This window comes from Lytechinus variegatus, chromosome 1 (genome assembly GCF_018143015.1).
Source record: "Lytechinus variegatus isolate NC3 chromosome 1, Lvar_3.0, whole genome shotgun sequence".
In the NCBI taxonomy this organism is placed as follows: domain Eukaryota; kingdom Metazoa; phylum Echinodermata; class Echinoidea; order Temnopleuroida; family Toxopneustidae; genus Lytechinus; species Lytechinus variegatus.
In genome coordinates, this window is record NC_054740.1 from 45,336,062 (window position 1) to 45,357,122 (window position 21,061).

At 40.9% G+C, this 21,061-nt stretch overlaps 1 pseudogene; it reads right to left on the bottom strand.

The window, feature by feature from the left end:
• Positions 1-178: 178 nt before the first annotated feature.
• On the bottom strand, positions 179-20,476 carry LOC121415091 (annotated as a pseudogene).
• Positions 20,477-21,061: the final 585 nt, after the last annotated feature.

Sequence of the window (21,061 nt, forward strand, 5' to 3'; positions counted from 1 at the left end):
GGTTGATAGTTTGTATCTTTTTATAAAATAACATTCAACCATTGGATATACTGTCCAATTTGAAAAGACACTAGGTTGATAGTTTGTATCTTTTTTGTGTAACAACATTCAACCATTGTATAAACTGTCCAATTTGAAAAGACACTAGATTGGTAGTTAGTATCTTTTTATAAAATAACATTCAACCATTGGATATACTGTCCAATTTGAAAAGACACTAGGTTGATAGTTTGTAATAATTGATATCAGAATGTTCATAATTTTAACCGCAATTACACCAAAAACAATATACTATGAAAAGTGATTTTCAATGATAACATTCCGTGCTTCTACACCATTGGGGGCGTGATCTACTTGCTCAACTATGTCATCAGTTGCTTCCACGTCGAAGAGAACTTCAGGTTGCCGAAGTTGTTTGCTGATATTATGCAGCACAGGCCAAGATGACGTTGGAGGCTCTGTCAGGCCGCATTTGAAGTCCTTGTCCAATTAAGCACCTGAATTTGTTCTTTAATTGCCCATTAACTTGCTCAATGAGCGCTCTTGTGCGGCAGTGAGATCTGTAAAAATCATAAAGATTAAGATTAATGAAAGATATTCACAATACTAATAAGATTTTTTTCTGAAATGAAAATTATTTTCCGTTAATTTCCATAGACATGAAAAACAAAAGAGATGTATTTTAACCCTAAACCCCCCGGGGTATTTTGATACTTATCATTCCTGGCGGGGGGGGGATGCATTACGTTCCCCTTAAGATCTCGGCCACGGATTGCGGGACCATGAATTTCACTGAATTTATTTATTTTTATTTTATATTAATTAATTATGCTAATTTATTCATGAAATTTTACTTTTTGCTCTGATTCACTAAAAAAAGCTCCTAGATTGCTATCTTATTGGTGAAAATATTCTTTATAGCATCCCTAACAATTTTGAATGAAAAAAGAAATTGGTACTAAGACCGATTTGTTATGTATGTTTTTTTTGTTTTTTATGTATTTCTTTGCTTTTTAATTTTTGTTTTTACTGTTTTTTTTATGGACATCGTTCCAGACTTAATTTTGATCATAAACAAGGCAAAACTGATTTAGTTTATAAGTAAAAGAAATAATGATACATTTTTAAATTTTGGCTCAATACACAATTTACATTGGATTTGTAAATGAAATCACAGTTATGAGCAATTTTTGGTCTGACATGCACTTACAGAATGTTGCGTAATGGTCTCAAAATTTGTGCGAAACTTGATAGTAAAAAGTCAGGGAGCGGCAAGGTAAAAAAAATTGCGCAGCAGATAAATCACGAAAATTGTCAGGGGTGGGCATTATGGCCTAGGGTTAAACATGAAAGAAAAAAATATGTAAAATAAATTTTTTAGAAAGACATCTTTATAAGAAATTCAAAACATTGAAATATACATAAATATATATGATTGTTATTAGACTTAAAAAAATGTTAGGACCTCTTGTTTTCTTATTTTCATGGTGTGGACAGTGGACACATTCCTAATTGTACAATGCATAGAATGTTGTTATTGAACATTGCTTTTCACAATGGTGGAAAAAATAACTCCCTACCTGTTTCATATCAAATCCAAATGTCTCATTCTTATGATACATTTTATGGTATTTGTTGATGTCCACTAACAAAAAAGAAAAGGATTGATAAGTGAAGTGCATTTAATTGGTCATCTTTATTTAGATGTAAAGTACATTGTTGATGACATAACACTGATTTCTTTTTTTACAGTGTATTTATAAGTCATCAGCCAACCAGGTAATTTTTTTTATTTAGAATAATATGGATTATTAATCAAAAGTGGAATTAATAAGGACTGATAAGGCTCCATGTCATTAACATGTAACATCTATATCAACTTCCTTTTGTACATGTAGTGATAGTAGCTGTAAAATGTCTTCGATTTAAAGTACACTAAAGGGGGATGAAGATAGAATGTGTGTTCCAAACTTTAAGAAATATGACCACTACTTACTGGTTGTATGCTCTCTGTGCTTGGTTTTGGGGGTTCAAGATAGGAGTCATGAGCCAAGGATGCAGGGCATAACCAGAATCTCCAAGGAGAATGCCATGCAACCGTCCATTGGCATAGTTCTGTCCAACTACATAGTTCTGTCCAACTACACTGTTCTGTAAAAATTAAACCACAATAATTGATTTCATGTGTCTCAAGGGGTGTTGCAAATAGTAAAACAAATGAATAAACACAAAGGTGTCGATGCTAAAAAGTAATGATGACTTAACTTTCAACAACTCAAAAAAGTTGTTCATGAACTCAAAGTTCATGAAGAAATTGGGAGATATACGTGCAATTTATTTGCTAACTTACCATTCTACTTCTTTTATGTAAAGTTAAATTGTAATTTGAATTTCATCAAAACCCTAAAAATAGAAATTTTGAACTTTTTTGCTCCATTATCTGTCAACACCTTAAACATCAAATTCTAGCTCGATGCAATCAGAACGGTATATTTATACAAAATATTAAATATTTCACCAATTAACTATGCAAAAGCAAATAAAATGATCTGTTGTATATTATATACCTGGAGAATTCTGGAGTCATGCGTACTCCCAGGCCATCTAGCTACCACGTTGATTATTCGGAAATCTGCATCGCAGATAAGCTGGACGTTAATCGAGTATCGCCCCTTTCTATTTGTGTAGAGGTACTCATCCTGTCCCAACGGTGCTCCATGCAGATAGATGTGAGTTCCGTCAATCGCACCAATTGTTACAACCGATAATGTCGCACCAACGCATAATGTCGCAGCAACGCATAATGTCGCAATCTGCGACATTATGCCAAGAGCGTCCGACGCATAATGTCGCAGTCAACGCATAATGTCGTAGTTTTTCTAACGCATAATGTCACATGTCGCAACGCATAATGTCACAGCGGTATTTTCTTCAGGACTCGAGCTACAGATAAGATATAAAACATGCTTTTACTTAGTATTTTGAGACACGAAAACGAGAATGAAATTATTTTGAAATCAGGATTACTCTTTGTATGGATATTTGTCGCTTTATTGCCATTTGGTCTACTGCCTTTTCCCCACTATCGCATGGTCTGATATCACTTCGTCTACCATTAGTTAGTCAACTCTCAACATAGTCCAATAACCATTTCGTCTAATTACCATCTCGTCTAATAGCCAGTTGGTCTAATAGCCGTTGTGTTTATTAATATTTAGTCTAATTGTATTTTTTTCAGTTGGTCCAATATCCATTTTGTCCAATATCATTACGTCTATTACCTTTTTGTCTAATAGCCAATTGGTCTAATAACCACTTGGTGTACTCTCATTTTCGTCCATGTTCCATTTGGTCTAAGTTCAGTTGGTTCACTATCACTTTGTCTAAACCCATTTCGGCTAACAATCATTTGGTATCGTTACAATGGGTCCAATCACCATTAGGTCCTATCACCGGTTCTAGGACAATTACCTCCCCCCAGAAAATCACCTTCCGGACAACAAATTCTTGACATTTAGCCTCCGAGGTAAATTACCCCCCCCCCCGGACAATTACCCCCGTACAATCATCCACTGGACAATTATTTCACAGACAATTACCCCCCCCCCCAGCAAATGCCCCCGAGGAAAATGATTCCCCAGACAGTTACCGCCAAACAATTACCCCTGGAAAATCCCCCCCCCACCTTCTCTCTGGCATCAAATCAAGCGTGACCCCAGGGGGGAGGGGGCACTCGGCCAAAAAAGTGGTAGGGGTGTGCCGCGGGCGAGACAAAAAACGGGGTCCTTGGAACGGATCGCTAGCGTGTCAGTGCTGATGCATCCCTGTGGAACGGACATGCGTGCATGATGTAGCTCGCCCGGCGGCACGTCCGCCGGGTGCGCTCGCGCAGAGGTGATGGTCGGACAGCGCTCTGCGGCCGCATTTCACCAAAATTGCAGCTCATTGTAGCGGATCAATGTGACCGGAACGGCGTAACGAAATATATGACAAGATTTGGAGCGGATTTCTTTCTTCTTTTTTTCTCTATAAGAAGAAAATGTTTTGCCTTGGAGCGGCTTTATTTGTTCTTTTTCTCAATGAGACAAAGATGCTATGCCTTGGGACGGAAATTTGAGTGTAAAAATGGGGGTCCCCTCCGCTGCACATTATAATATACTTAGTGCCCCCCCCCCCCCCCCCCCCCCGGGCGTGAACCATTATAATGGTCTGGGTCGGTGGCACAGGTTTTCAATATATTTTCTACTTTATCTTATGTTAATAACTTTCTCTCTTATATCGCTCTTTCTCCCTTTTTCTCTCTCACTTTCTTCTTTTTCATTTTTCTTCCTTTTCCACCTTTTTTCTTTTTTTTTGTTTAGCAATGCCTTCGGCATCATGAAAAATGGGGGTGGGGGCTTGCGCTATATAGCTACGCATATGCACATCGGAAAACTGTGTAAACTGGCCCACATACTAAGTTTTCATAGAACAATTGAAAATTCATGAAAATACACGATTAGACATAATAATCACAAATGCCTAATATCTCTGATTCCAGTTGATCTGATTTTTTCTTGATTCATTTGGGGTTTAATTTCAGGAAAAAATCAGGAAAATAGATAAAACATTAAAAAGACACCTTCACAGGTAGAAATATTGAAAGTCGGTAACGCAAACCATCAACACTACTATTGACAAGAAGAACCTATAAACCTGTTATTTTAAAACAATTCATCTAACAAGAAGCTAAGAATTATGAAACAATTGGTGCACATTCCAGATTAAGATGTGGCTTAAGTTTTAATACAGTAAGCAAAAAAAATATGCAAAGATAATATACACAAGAACGCCTTGTAATTTTACTATTTAGGCCCTAACTCTGTGCACTCCCTTTGTCTAGGGGGTTATTGTCCCCGGGGCAGGGTAATTGTTCCCGTTGGTAATTGTCCTCTGGGGTAATTATCCGGGGGTAATTGTCATCGGGGGGTAGTTGTCCGGTAGTAATTGTCATCGGGGGGTAGTTGTTCAGGGGGTAATTGTCCGGGGGTAATTGTCCAGGGGGTAATTGTCCGGGGGAAATTGCCCTAGGGGGTAGTTGTCCGGGGGGTTATCGTCCTCGGGGGTAGTTTTACAGGGGGTAGTTGTCCGGGAGTTATTGTCTAGGGGGGTAATTGTCCGGGGTGTAATTGTCCTCAGGGGGTAATTGTCCTCGGGGGGTAATTGTCCTCAGGAGTTAATTGTCCAGGGGGTACACTCTAAAAAATGAAGTGCTAATTTAGCTCTTAAAGAGCGTGTAGATCGAGTGACTGCACTTCGGAGTGCTGATTTGTCTAGTTCAAATTTGAACTAGACAAATCAGCACTCCGAAGTGCAGTCACTATACACGCTCTTTAAGAGCTAAATTAGCACTTCATTTTTTAGAGTGTAATTGTCCTCGGGTGGGTAAAATTGTCAGGGATTAGTTGTCCGGAAGGGTGATTGTCCGTGGGGTAATTGTCCTAGAACCAATGATTGGACCTATTGGTGATTGGACCCGTGGCAACGATACCAAATGAGTATTAGCAGAAATGGATTTAGACAAAGTGATAGCGAACCAACTGAAGTTAGACCAAATGGAACATGGACGAAAATGAGAGTACACCAAGTGGTTATTAGACCAATTGGCTTTTAGACAAAAAGGTAATAGACGTAATGATATTGGACAAAATGGATATTGGACCAACTGAAAAAAATACAATTAGACTAAATGATAATAAACACAACGGCTATTAGACCAACTGGCTATTAGACGAGATGGTAATTAGACGAAATGGTTATTGGACTATGTTGATAGTTGACTAACTAATGGTAGACGAAATGATATCAGACCATGCGATAGTGGGGAAAAGGCAGTAGACGAAATGGTAATAAAGCGACAAATACCCATACAAAGAGTAATCCTGATTTCAAAATAATTTCATTCTCTTTTCGTGTCTCAAAATACTAAGTAAAAGCATGTTTTATATCTTATCTGTAGCTCGAGTCCTGAAGAAAATACCGCTGTGACATTATGCGTTGCGACATGTGACATTATGCGTTAACGATTTGCTGCGACATTATGCGTTGCGACATGTGACATTATGCGTTAGAAAAACTACGACATTATGCGTTGACTGCGACATTATGCGTCGGACGCTCTTGGCATAATGTCGCAGATTGCGACATTATGCGTTGCTGCGACATTATGCGTTGGTGCGACATTATCGGTTGTAACACCAATCACCTTGGGAAACTGTGCAATGTGGTAGAACTTATTCTGTTGTTCCCTTATTTTGTGCGGTGTTGTGGGGTATGTGATGAACTGCAGTAAGAAATGATAATTTAGAGATGATGACAATGTTATAAGTGCCACTACTGTATATTGCGGAACATTCTTCTCGAAATATCTTGAAAATCACTAACTGGTATTATATTTGCCATGTTAGAAAATGCAGCATTCCATCATACTCTAAAAATCATTTTATTATGAATAATTTTTAACCAAATCTTTGTATATTTGGTATCAACGTGCGATTGATAAGCCATCAAAATCTTAATATCACTAGCCCAGTTGCCTGGATATTCAAGAAAACTATTTTGGTGTAAACATTAATGATTCAGTAAATAGAAGAACAAACATGAATATAAATATGTGATGAAATGTGGTTAAAAAATAATCTACCCTACATTTTAAGATTTGTTATCAAATTAAATACTACATTTATGCTCTGTACTTTTACATGTACTAATTTTATCAAATGCTTAATATATCTAATGCAAAGTTATTACTTATTGATGAAATTGATATTACGAATTGATTGAGTATTACGACATGTGATGTAAATATTGTTAAGTGTATTATTATTGTATTTAAATAAATTAAATTATTGACCTATGAAATATTTTAAATATGCATATTTTATGTACTTTAAATTCCATAGTCTATTGCAGACTGATGATAGCTGATGTTTAAAAGAAAACCTTTGAGCTCTTTCAACATATAATAGGGAAGAATTTGGAAATATGAGTAAGCCGGGTTTTGTAAGATTCTTTTTTATATTTCAAATAGAATTTAGAATAAAAAGGTAGGGGTTCTATTTCTAAAAGCTGATTCAAAATCAGTTCAACAAAATGAGAAATAAATGCAAGAATCTTACAGAAATGACATCACCCCTCTAAGCCTTTGAAAACATTGATTAAAAATAGTTTGTGTGTTAGTTTCTATCATCGGATCCCACAGTATAATTTTACAGCAGAATCATGAGCATAATCGACTCTACATAGCAGCAATAGCAAGCCAGCTGCGAGATGTAGTTGAAATTGCCCCCCCCCCCTAAAAATAAATAAATAAATGAAGAAAAAAAAAATGAATAAATAAAATAAAATAAAATGAATAAGGATAATGAATATTTGAATTTTTTATTCATTTCATAAGAGTAAATGCACAAATCTGGCAATTAAACTGCAAGAAATGATGAAGATCGAGTACAACGCTTATATTACGCTCCTTTAAAAAAGTTACTAAAGGCTCCTTATATTCTCCCCCATTACCAGCTTGTTCCAAAATTGATAGGAATTTAGTAATAAACCTTATTTGGCATCATTCATTTGTAAAATATATCAGGCTAATGTTGGATCCAGGGGGCACATTCAGCCCCCCCCCCTTTTTTTCAATTATCAAAATTTATTGATTAAAATCCACGTATATTGGATCACACTCTTTAATACTACAAGTACATCCTACAAATACACACAATTAACTTGAAACACAAAGTTACAAATCAATTATATAAATAAATATGATGTGTAGAGGCTATGACAGATAATAGTGAAGAAACAATAAAAGAAGAAACTTAGGCCATATAATTGACAAATCATGATTAACCATTTTCCATGTTTAACCCTAAAACATATTTAATACATATTCTAATCAACAATTGGCCTCTTATACCATTGGTATTATTAGATGTGCTTCTTTTGAAATTTTGCACAAATTTTTAAATTTTTGAAATGCACTAAGTTCAAATTAAACTAAATATAATTATATAAAACGAGGATATTTATCTCGGGTGGGTTAAGTGGCAACTTGCAATCCCACCCTAAATTTGATAAAAGACAAATGTTTTTTTTTAATTTGCATATTTGGAAACAAACAGAATTAGTAGTAACCGATTATAATACTGTTGACTCTCTTAAGATACAATAATTCAATATAACTGAAGTTTGAATATGAACAATGATGCAATATAATTTCATAATGTGACATTTAAAGAAAGAGATATACTGTGGGGAGCTTGGAGAGACGACAACGATAAGCGGAATAACAAGAAGATTTGGTACAGTTTTTCTCTTATTAATATTCAGACAAAAAAAAATTATGGGTACCAGGTATGAGCATATTATTATTTTCGAAAAGCTCCAGAAATTCAGGCGCGGATCCTGGAGGGGGCCGAGCATATAGCCCCCCCCCCCCATTTTTTGACAACCTGCAGAAAAAAGTGTACTCTTCAACTTGATACGCAAAACAGAAAGAAATGTCAGAAAGAGGTTTTATACCCATAATGTGTCATTTACAGACTCGTATCGGCCGGCCCGATCCCGAAAGGAAACAAGAAAAAGGTGAGGGGAAGAAATGGAAAACAGACTTACATAAAATTTTCGCTTCGCGCTCGCATTGCCTGTGTAATGAATCGCATTCAAGAGGATTAAATGACACTTAATATATCAAGTTCAGAAATAAAATTCGCACACAATATTTTAGCTGGCACATCAAGCTTCAATTAGTTTGTTTGATTTACACAAATTGTTATATCAAAATTTTCAGCTCGCGCTGCGCGATCGCATTGTTTGATTTGTGAGATACGTATCCTCTTTGGAAATTCTTTCCAAAATTTGTCAAAATGCTCCTTGTATATGAAATAATTAAGCTCGTGCTTCGCGCTCGCTTTTGATTGTTTGAGACGCACAGCTTGTTCTTTATTTAAATTAAAACGCGCTAATTATAAGACTGTCGAGTTTTCAGGTCGGAATATCATAAATTTTGAGCTCGCGCTTCGCAACTCTCATTATTTAATGAAAAACATTCCTAATTGAGTCCCTTTTCACGTTACTTTCGACTCGCACTTCGCGCTCGCATTTTTTAGTTGGATACATTATATAAAAATGCTCAGAATCTTCAGTTCTAAGGCCATGAAATATTAAAGTATTTTAGCTTCGCGCTCGCATTATATATATCAAGACCACATGAGATACCTTATCTTGTTTATAACGACTGAAGTTTTAAGTATGGTAGTTTTAAAACTACCATACTTAAAACTTCAGTAGTTTGTTAGGACTACCCTGAAAAACCAACAACAAAAAATCAGATTACTGCGGCCAATCGCGAAAAATGGTGATGAAAATATTTTTCGCCCCCCCCCCCCTTATTGGCGAAAGCTGGATCCGCCCCCGGGGGGGGTGTTGCACCCACAAATGTAATAACGCCCACAAATGTAATAACGCCCACAAATGTAATAACACTTTACCCACAAATGTAATAACGCCCACAAATGTAATAACACTTTACCCACAAATGTAATAATTTTTGATCGCCCACAAATGTAATAATGACTTTACCCACAAATGTAATAAATTTTAAGGGATTTTTGGCGAATCCGTTCTAAACTAAAATCCTATAGTAATCACATAGCACAAAAGTGCAAAGTCTTTTTTTCAGACCGGGTTAATAAAACATCAAAGTACAAGTCCAAAGTCTTTCTTCCAGACCCGGTTGTTTCAAAAATTATAATATAAATCCAAAGTCTTTTTTCCAGACCCGGTTGTTTAAAAAATTGTGATATAAATCCAAAGTCTTTTTTCCCAGACCCGGTTGTTTCAAAAATTATAATATAAATCCCAAGTCTTTTTTCCAGACCCGGTTGTTTAAAAAATATAATAAAAGTCCAGTCTTTTTTTCCAGACTCGGTTGTTTCAAAAATTATAATATAAATCCAAGTCTTTTTTCCAGACCCGGTTGTTTAAAAAATTATAATATAAACCCAAAGTCTTTTTTCCAGACCCGGTTGTTTCAAGAATTTTAATAAGTGCAAAGTCTTTTTCCTGACCCAGTTATTTCAAAATTTATAATATAAGTCCAAACTAAGATACAATAATGATATTCCTGTGGAAAAATGGGAATCGAGCTTAGTCTTTTCTCCAGACCCAGATAATTAAAACTGGTGGAATATATGTCTTTGTTGTTGTTTCAACTTATAGATGTATATTGTGAATATATGCACTAAGAGTAAATTGAGAATCAAGCGTAGTCTTTTCTCCAGACCTGGTTGCCTGTTATTTAAACATTATGAATAACAGTTTAAAAAAGTATAAAGACCACATAATCTTATTAATGCTGGATATATAGCGTAGTCTTTCAGCCCGACCATTTTTTTTCTTAAAAACGCTAATAGTAAGAATAAAAAAAATCAAAGTTTAAGACCAAACAAACCTTCAACCTAAGAACCTGTTTTAAAAGAGGTTTAGAGTGTTGTCTTTATTCCAGACCTAAAACAGTTACGAAAAAAAATCTTCTAACATAAGACCTTATATTCTTATTCTCGTGGAATAACACGAGGTTTAAAACGTACTCTTTCCTCCAGACCCGGGTATTAAAAAAAAGTAACTGAAAGACTTCGAATCTAAGACCAAATTTCCAAAGTTTCACCCAGTAAAAATATGTCTTTTTTTAAAATAATACTACTACCCCTACAAAACATTGTAATAACGCGTGGGTAAAGCAGACATCCTTTCTCCAGACTTGGTTATTATTTGAAAAATAAAATAGTTTTTACAAATATTCTAAAACGAATATCCAATAATCTAATTACTGTGGAACAACATGAAGACCGATTATCGAAGATCGACTTTCCTCCAGACACAATTATTTCAGGAATAAAAAATCAATAAAACTCAACCCCCAACAACGAATCTAAGAACCGACAATCCTCCAAATTAAGACCATGCATGTAGAAAAGCACACGTTTAGAGCGTTGTCTTTATTCCAGACCGGGTGATTTAAAAATGATTTAAGCAATCCTAAAAACAAAAGACTCAAATTCTTATTCTTGTGGAATAATACGACTATTATGCTTAGTGTTTCGTCTGGACCTGGTTATTTAAAAGATAAAGAAATATTGAAAAAAATTGACAACTGAGACCAATCTTCAAAATTAAACCCACCTAAAATGCTTGGGCTTAGAGTGTTGTCTTTACCCCTCACCGACGTATATTATAACTTTTGAAACGACCGGGTCTGAAAAAAAAGACTTTGGACTTGCATCATAATTTTTGAATTAACCGGCTCTGGAAAAAAGACTTTGGACGTATATTATAATTTTGAAACAACCGGATCCGGTAAAAAGACTTTGGACGTATATCATAATTTTGAAAAACCGGGTCTGGAAAAAGACTTGGACCTGTACTGTAATATTTCATTAACCGGGTCTGGAAAAAAGACTTTGAACTTTTGTGCTATATGAACGCATCACTATAGGATATTAGTTTAGAACGAATTCGCCAAAAATCACTTCAAATTTATTACATTTGTGGGTAAAGTGCATTATTACATTTGTGGGTAAAGTGTTATTACATTTGTGGGCGGTATTACATTTGTGGGTAAAGTGTTATTACATTTGTGGGCGATCAAAAATTATTACATTTGTGGGTAAAGTGTTATTACATTTGTGGGCGTTATTACATTTGTGGGTAAAGTGTTATTACATTTGTGGGCGTTATTACATTTGTGGGCGATTATTACATTTGTGGGTGTAACAGGGGGACTCAGTATAAAATGCATAGTGGGTATGTGCCGCGGAGGGGACCCCCATTTTTACACCCCAATTTCCGTTCCAAGGCATAGCATTTCCTCTGAACTTTATCAAACATTGCACTTATCCACATAAGAGCCATGATTACAATGTAAATTCGCCACGACCCCCTCCTTTGAAAGTCACAGCATATTTTTCTGTGATATGCTGCCCTCCCTAAAAATAAGTCAGAACTTTTTTCCAAAATTTTGCGTGGAGGAAATGACCTTCAATTTTTGGGTGATAATCTTATTCATTATTTTTTTACTTGTTCTGCTTGTCTTATTTTCTTTGGGGAACTCCCCCCCCCCCTGGAAAATCCTGCATGCTTGCAACCCACCCCTGTATCAGGCAATTGACTTTTCCTACCAACAAAACATAGCAAATATTGTCATTCGTTTTGTATCTATATACCATACCATCGGGGGCTTGATTTGCCTCACCCCCAAATCACGGCTTCGCATTATAAAAAAAAAGGATTCCTTCATTTATATCAGGTTATTTACTTCAATAACTCCATACATCTACTTGATTTGCTAGTTCAGCCCTCTGGACTGCCATACCCGAAAAGAACTCCCAAGAATTTAAAAAGCGCGAGCGCGCCCTCTCCCGTTCAGGCTTACTACCCATGATCACCGCGCAATTAGCGTCCATCTTCCTCTTTTGCTTTCGGCAAGCCACCTGTCAAGACGTGCTCAGATAAGTCTCCTAAGAGCTCAAATCTTTTTTGAGCTTTGGTATATTATTTTCGCTTATCTGTGGTGCATTCTCCCTTTTAATTTCAATCTTTCCATTTGTGTGTAAGATTGTGTTCAGAATTTACACCTGGCGTGACTTTTTAGACGTGTTTTTGGATGACACTTAAATTGTTTTTTCTAACGTTTGAGTTCTCGTCGCGCCGCATCGCTAGCGCGTTCGCGGGGCACCGGGCTTGGCCTGCCTACGTGGCAGCAAGCCTTCACCACCTGTCATGGTTATTGTTCTTCACGTTCAAAGCGTGGTGGCTTTTGGTGCCGTTTTTGAATTAAATTCTAGACAGCCTCTACACTTTGTTGTCGAGGGTGTTATTGTTATTTCTTTTTGCAGGTTGGGATCTTCAACTCTGTTCCTTCCTTGCTTTCTGGAATTGATTTATTAAGATTTTCGATTGATTATTGATTGATTAATTCTTCAATTCTCTTTCCTTTCTGTTCTGAATAAATTTCTTGATTGATATTTTATTCACAGGCGGATCTTAAAGCTCAATTCCTTTTTCCTTCTGTTCTGAATAAATTTCTTGATTGATATTTTATTCACAGGCGGATCTTAAAGCTCAATTCCTTTTCCTTCTGTTCTGAATAAATTTCTTGATTGATATTTTATTCACAGGCGGATCTTAAAGCTCAATTCCTTTTCCTTTCTGTTCTGAATAAAATTCTTGATTAATATTTTATTCACAGACGCTTCGGGGATTGTTTAATTCGGCTTACGCAATTATACCTTGATTGATTGGTTATTCAATCCCCCCCCCCCAAAAAAAAAAAAAAAAAAAAAAAAAAATTTTGTTCTTTACAGGTGGAGTCTCCTTCCTGTTAGAAATTTTTTTTTGACCTTTCCCGGAATTGTTTTCTTCGTTCAATTCCCTTTTCCCTCCTAGTCTTATATTTTTTTACTTCGACAGGCGGGCTCTACGATTTCCCTTTGAGGATTTACTGTGTCGTTCTTCCTCTTGGAATCGTTACTAGAGACGTTCCTCCTTCCTCCTGTTCTGAATTTTTTTACCTTTCCACAGGAGGTTACTTTTTTCATCTTGGAAATTATCGTAAAATTTCTCTTATTTGTCTCTCAATCCCTTTTCTTCCTGCTCTGAAATGCTTGTTTCTGTGTTTCTTCGCAGGTGGAAACTTCGTTCTCTTCTGAACTTGCATTCATTTTTGAATTTTTGTTTCGAATTTTTCCTTCGGGCACAAAAAAGAGAATATAGTAGGGGAACCTTGTAGGAGTTTCTTTTTCAAAGTCTCCGACCTCCTTTTTATTTTCTTACAGGCAGATACCTAAACTATTCTTAGGTTCTTCTTCCTCCCTACCCCTCCCCTCTTGTTTTGTTCTGTTTGCTCAAACAAACTCCTTTTAGGAGGAGGGAAAGACCACTCCGGTCTCCACTTTTAATCTAAGCGAGACCTTTGTAAAAAAAAAAAAAATTCTTGTTTTTCCTTTTTCAGGGTAGAGAGAGGTACCTTTGAATGGGACTAACACAGCCCCAGAGGACCTGGTGCCCTCCACGGGGACCGTCCCGATTGCAAGTTACAGAAGTCGGCCGCCTCCAGGCGAGTAGGAGGGACGCCGCGGTGAGCGCCCGGCGGCGGTGAGTATGAGGGTGCGTCGATCAGCATTCCGAATTTGCGGTCGGATGCTAAGAGAAGGAAGGCCGAGACTGTGGTGCCACGGTCTCGGACAAAGGAAAAAGTGGTAGCCAAGGCTTCCAAGCCTAAACTAGGTCCTGCCGCCGCAGCACCCATAGGGCTATGCGACCCACCGGCTACCGGGTCACCAGAAGTCCGGAGGGAGAGTGCGGTTCTCTCCCCCCGGCACAGGTCAGGATCTCTGCCGTATAAGTCGTCCTCCGTTGACAGCATCGGGAGAGATCGCCCAGCCCCTGACCGCGAGAGGCGTCACACAGACTGTAACCACAATCTGATCGTGACCACAATCTGACCCCGTCAGATTCGGGTGAATTTTCGTTGTTGGCGGCCGCCCTGCCAGGGGCGGCAAATCGTAAGAAATCACCCGTGCCTCTTGTGCCTTCTTCTGCTCCGGCCACGCCGGCGGAGCCCGCAAAATAAGAAGAAGAAGAAGAGGTCGAAGGAGAGGTCGGCCAGCCCTGTTGCCATGGGCGTTCCTCCTTCAGACCCTCTTATCGGTGGTCAGATGTTACACTCATACATGTTATGCTGCTATATTCTGCTACCGCGAGAGGCGTCACACATCAGGCTGTGACCACAATCTGACCCCGTCAGATTCGGGTGAAGTTTCGTTGCCGGCGGCCGCCCTGCCAGGGGCGGCAAATCGTAAGAAATCACCCGTGCCTCTCATGCCTTCTTCTGCCCCGGCCACGCCGGCGGAGCCCGCAGAAAGAGAAGAAGAAGAAGAGGTCGAAGGAGAGGTTGGCCAGCCCTGCTGCCATGGGCGTTCCTCCTTCAGACCCTTGTGTCGGTGATCAGATGTTACAGCTATTCATGCTGCTACATTCTGCTACCGCGAGAGGCGTCACACATCAGACTGTGACCACAATCTGACCCCGTCAGATTCGGGTGAAGTTTCGTTGTAAGAAATCACCCGTGCCTCTTGTGCCTTCTTCTGCCCCGGCCACGCCGGCGGAGGCCGCGAAGAAGAAGAGGTCGAAGGTGAGGTCGGCCAGCCCTGTTGCCATGGGCGTCCCTCCTTCAGACCCTTGTGTCGGTGGTCAGATGTCACAGCTATTCATGCTGCTACATTCTGCTTTCGAGCAGTGCGGGTTCACCCCACCCTCGACGTCTACTCACCCCGCTGATGCCCCTGAGCATCAAACGAGACAAGTGGGCAATAACCACCAGACACCCGGGAAATCCTCGAGCGATTCTGTTAAATCGCCAGCCAGTGCACCGACTAACCGGGTGCCCCAAGATCGCGTGTGCTTTCCAGCATTTTCGTCGATCTCAGAGCACGTGTCCCAGCCAACACGCGGGGCCACCCCGGCGCTTACTGGACGACCCCCCGGTTCAGTCCATAGAGCGAGACTCCCTTTACGAGGAGTCTCTCGAAGGCGGACAGTGCGAGGACAACCCCTATCCCGCGGTCGACTTTTCAGTAAGCGCTTAGGGGCTGCTTGACAAGTATCTACCTCACATCTACCCTCCGAGCGGGGGTATTGATGAAGCAAGGGAGTCCATATTTTCTCGCCCCGCCTCTTCAGGCGCCCCGAGCTCAATCGGCCGAATTGGGGGTCTCGGAGAGTGACGGGGTCGCTCTAGACGAGGCGGCTCCTACGACGAGGTAGCCGCCAGCTCCGAGGGTGTAAATCCACCCCCGCTCTGCTGCTGCCCAGAAGCGCCAGGCTCCGGCGCCGCCGTCTCGAAATTTTCAAGCCTCTCGAGGCTAGCGAGAAGGCAGAGGCAAGGGGGGGGGGGCGATTATTATGCAGGTACTCCCGAATTCGCCCTCTACGTCAAGCTCACATACGGCGACGACTCCTTCAGCGGTAACTCTCTCCATTCTTCCCCCTAAGCGGGCCCGTAGATTGGAGGTATGAATCTCTTACATACCGCATGCCGCACTTCTCTCGTGAGAATGTTTGACTGCTTTGAGAGGGCAACCTATCACGTCCGCCGACCGTCCGCCCAGGCGACGAGACCGTCGCTTTTCTGGCCTGAACCTCACTTTCTATTCGAAAGTAAGGGTGCCCTGTCTTACTTAGCTCCTACCCTTGCAACGCCAGAGTCAGGGCTAGTACAGATACCCGTTCTCCAGCGATCACCGCTGAAGAGAGGGCGACTCTGATATGAGCACCATCACCGCCCAGCGGTATGTCTCACTATCTCATAGCTCTCCGAGCTTATGAGTATGTATATCGGATCTGAATGTCACGGCGATTAAAAGTTCTCCTGTGCTTAATAATCGCTATGCCTTCACCACCCGGTGCATTATGGTTATGTTAACCTATTTGTCTCGTATTCGGGCGGCTCGTACGAACCCTGCCCGAGCTGCCATCACCGGTCGTCCCCCCGGACACCACCGGCAGCACCCGCACCGAATACGTGGAAGGAATCAGCTTTTCATATGCTAGATATCCCTCCTGTTGACATTCACAGCTGTTCCCCGAGTCTTTCCCGGTTGGGTAAACATCATCTCGGAGGAAAGTAACCGCCGTACATCTCATGAGATTGTTGGCTATGTACGTGCGTTCAAACTTGTTTAAAGCCCCAGGATTCTCTGTCGGCATTCTATGCCTACTTTCTGGGCACACCCACCGTACCGGGTCGGCGAGTTCACACCAAACTGTACACCGCCAGACCATCGGCCGAGCTCTAACTGTCTATCTTATAGACTGCCCTCTATGTGGGTCAATCTTGCGGGCGTCTCCGCCGTTCCCTCCTTGTGCGGAGTGGTCTACGGTGGATGTCTTTACCGTGCCCGTTTGTCGAATCGGCTTCTTAGAAATTTTTTCACGGCACACTCGAGTCGCCCCGCATGCTGCTTTCATCCTCCTTCCATGCAATGCATGTGGCAAGGGTCACCGCACGACCGAGGATGATGTAACCGTGGATGGATGTATGCTTATGCCTTCCTAACCACGATCACTACGACCCGCCTTCTCTCGGGCCGACTGTGGATGAGTCTCTCCATGTAAGTGATTTACTTCACTGGAGTTCTTCTTTTAGAAATTTAGATTCTCATCCCCCGCTGCTTAGGGCGTCATTTTTGCCGCCCCCCGCAGCTTTTTGGAGCTCCTTATCTTACCGATATCGGACTGTTCCACGCTGCCGCAACCGGCGCCGGCAGTGCTTGCTCTTACGATCACCTGAGAAACAGGCCTTGTGACTGTTTTCATAAACAACTGGTTCTCACCGCAGACTGATGGAAATTTTGTGATTACTTCCTCAAGTCTCCTTCGCTTGTTTCTTCAAGCGAGGACTTCGACACTCTTAGCCAGTTTCCGTCACCAAACTTGATAGGACAGGGCCGTTGCTACCTCATTCGATTCCGTTGCGAATGTAACGGTTGAGGTATCATGTCTGGCGATGTCTGTTCGTTTAGAGCATCTCTTGATGGTCGTTTACACGTAATATCGTGACAGATTTTTTTTCGCCAGCTCCCTCTGGCGTACGCTTGCTGCTGCTAGGGATTCCCCCGCCCAGCGGACAGCCATCGCAGCCTAGCCTCACGGGCTCTCTCGGCGATGGTGGCTTGAGCCAAGCCACCTCTTCCACCGCGGGCACTGCACCCTCAGATGGGTGCTTCAATCAGTATGGGAGAAAGGGGATCCTGAGTTCTCTCTCGATCACTCGGTCTAACACACTTTTGTCGTGATGTGTACCGCGCTGTTTCCCTGACACGCCCGGTTGAGCTGTTTTGACCAGACTGCTCTATTCTACATAGGCAACATGTCTGCGGCATTCCTTATTAACAGGATGGCACTCAGTCGCTTTCTCGACCCTTGTCTGCCTTACGAGTGGTTTTCTTCCTGAATCCCTACTCTCCGTCGTTCCTGGTCCCCTTCGGACCGCTAGTAACTTTTTACCACAGCTCTCTATCAGAATTCTGCAGATTTTCTGCCCTCACGCATTTGAGACAGATATCGAATTCTGGGCGCTTTCTCCCACGCGGAGGCTTCCCCTACAGAAATTTCCAAGCTTGCGGGAAGCGTGCGACTAGCTTGCGCAAGCTTGCGGCATGCTAGTAACTAGCATGCGGCTAGCCTAATTAAGCGTGTGATGTGCATGCAGAGTAATAGTTAAGCGATCTTTTAGCGAGCAGGGACTGTTCGCTAGCAGGCACTCGCTTATTAAGCGAACGCCCTACTAGTCGCATGCTAGTTACTAGCAAGCGGCACGCTTAAATTTCTGCAGGGGTTCTGAGATATCTCGCCTTCTCAGATTGGTCGATCGATCACTTACTGAGCCTTAAAAGCTTCAGTTTTCCGATCACGATTCTTGTTGAAACTTTCAACAAATTCTGATTCTTACGCTCTAGTCAGCAGGTGATGTTGTTCTCCTGACACTAGGCCGAGGGCCCATGATACTTAGTATTCCTGAGTATACAGGGCTTTCCTCTCGAGGACATTTTTGAGGACCGCCTTTTGGCGCTCAACTAACTCCTTCACTTCTTTCTACTTGAAGGACATTCCGTCCAGCGAGGCGAGATCTGCTGCTTCGGCGCTTAAAGCAGCTGCGGCTTTTTCCCCCTCTCCCTAAATTTTGTTGTTTTTGTTTTTTTCAAATTTTCTTAGGCTTACAATTGAAAACATGCCTCCCTACGGTTTGAGTCCGTGCTGGTCTAGCAAATCAAGTAGATGTATGGAGTTATTGAAGTAAATTATGAAAATACTTACCTGATTTTCTTATTTACGAGATAACTCATACATCTACTTGATACCCTCCCACCGACCCTCCGCCTTGCGCAGCAACATGTTTCAACGTATGGGCTTGCGAAAGGTGAGGAAGATGGACGCTAATTGCGCGGTGATCATGGGTAGTAAGCCTGAACGGGAGAGGGCGCGCTCGCGCTTTTTAAATTCTTGGGAGTTCTTTTCGGGTATGGCAGTCCAGAGGGCTGAACTAGCAAATCAAGTAGATGTATGAGTTATCTCGTAAATAAGAAAATCAGGTAAGTATTTTCATAGTTGACGACGCGACGACACAAAAGCAAGTCACAAGCGCCATCTCATTTCGCTAGTGAGCCAGCCGCCAGCAGAGCTACGGTACAGAGTTAACGTTTAGAGTTCAGCTAGACTAGGAACTAAGCCAAGTTCTTTACTAAAAAAGTTGTAAGTAAATCTACTGAAGGCTTTTGGATGCAGCTTTTTTCAACATTTTTCTGATTATTTATATGACTTACAAGGATTGGCGAGGCTTGGTGGCCCCTAGAACAACATTTAAAAGGACTTGCCCCAGGATGGCTACAGTACAGCATTTGTTACGTATGGGACTAGGATTAGGAACTGTGACAGCGATCGAGCTCAACCGTCAACGAGTGAATTTATGCTACGGGCCGCCTATAAACTCGTCGACATATAAGTTAACTGTAAATACGGTACATTTGTCATGATTTTCTTTTTTTGTTATTGAATGATTTGATATGGGAAAATTTAAAAAGGTTCCATGCTGAACTTTGATTCACAGATCAAAGTTTCAAACCATCATTACCGGCGTCATGACCGTACAGTACCGTAATGACTCTATAGACGTAGACTAGATTCTAGATTATCCCAGGCCAGAAATCCTATGCAGATTTTAGCCTGAGATTATGAGAGGAGTTGAGTCATTTTAAAATGCAAACCGAAGCCTAACATTAAATAAGTAATTAATTACCTCATTCTTCCGATTGCAGAGTGCACAGCTGACAGCTCTTACGATTCTGCAAGTCGTTGAAATGCTTACACCGTGGTGCACGGCACTATTGTCAAGGACTGAGCCAGTAGCATAAAACCTCAGTGCAATAAATACTTGCAAGGTTGCTGGAATAGCGTGATTCCTATTCGTCCGATGAGACAGTTCCTCGCGCAGAAAATCTATCAAAAACATAACTCCTTGTCGGTTGAAACGATATTTCTTAAGCATATCGGTGTCATCATAAATCTCCAAAGGCTGAGTGCGATCCCTAAAAATTCTTTCTCTTCTAAGAGCTCTCTGCGCATGCAACATCACAACATACGCCATTCTGAACAATGAACTTGACGTTGAAAACCCTTTACAATGTCAACTTGACGCTCCCCCATGACCAGCGTCAAATATTTAACCCTATTTGACGCTCCAGTAACCATACTTGACGCTCCAGTAAAAAGTTGACGCTCCTACTGGAGCGTCAACTTTTTATGAAATGCGCTGCAGCGTCAAATATCAAACTTGATACTGCAAGTGAAAATCTGACGCTGTTTTGGGACTTGACGCTGACGCTCTACCTTTATGAAATGGGCCCCTGTAGGGCCTGTAATCCCCCGGTAACACAAAGCTTAGCATTGATTGTAGAACAGTTTTCTACGTTTAATTCTATTGACTATAATGTACGATCAATCTTAAAAATCAAGTGTATGATTAAGCGTTAACATTTGTGTTAGGGGACCCTAAATTAGCGTCGGTGATGATTGCGAAAGGTCCCAATTGACCGCTTGACTTCGGTCCACAACCTGCGTTCGGAACTGGATTGGAGGCAACAAAGCCGAGGTCGAGGAGAGGGTCTCGATCTCGCTGTGATTTTCGTTATTAATGTTAGTTTGTATGCCGTGTTTTTGCAACAAAAATAATATTCGGAGTATGTAGCAACAGATGGTAGGTAAACATAGTACTGCAAAATATTGAATTTTATGATGTGCGTGACTTTTGGTCCAACCCTTCACACACGGTAGACCACCAACCTGAAGCGAGCGGACAGACTCAGCAGACACTTTGATATCGCGATATCACGGATTGTCCAATTTCCGCCGATGTGAACACACGGCGGTTTCCCGTCCTAATAACGTGTAGTCTCTCTTTCGTAGACCCTTA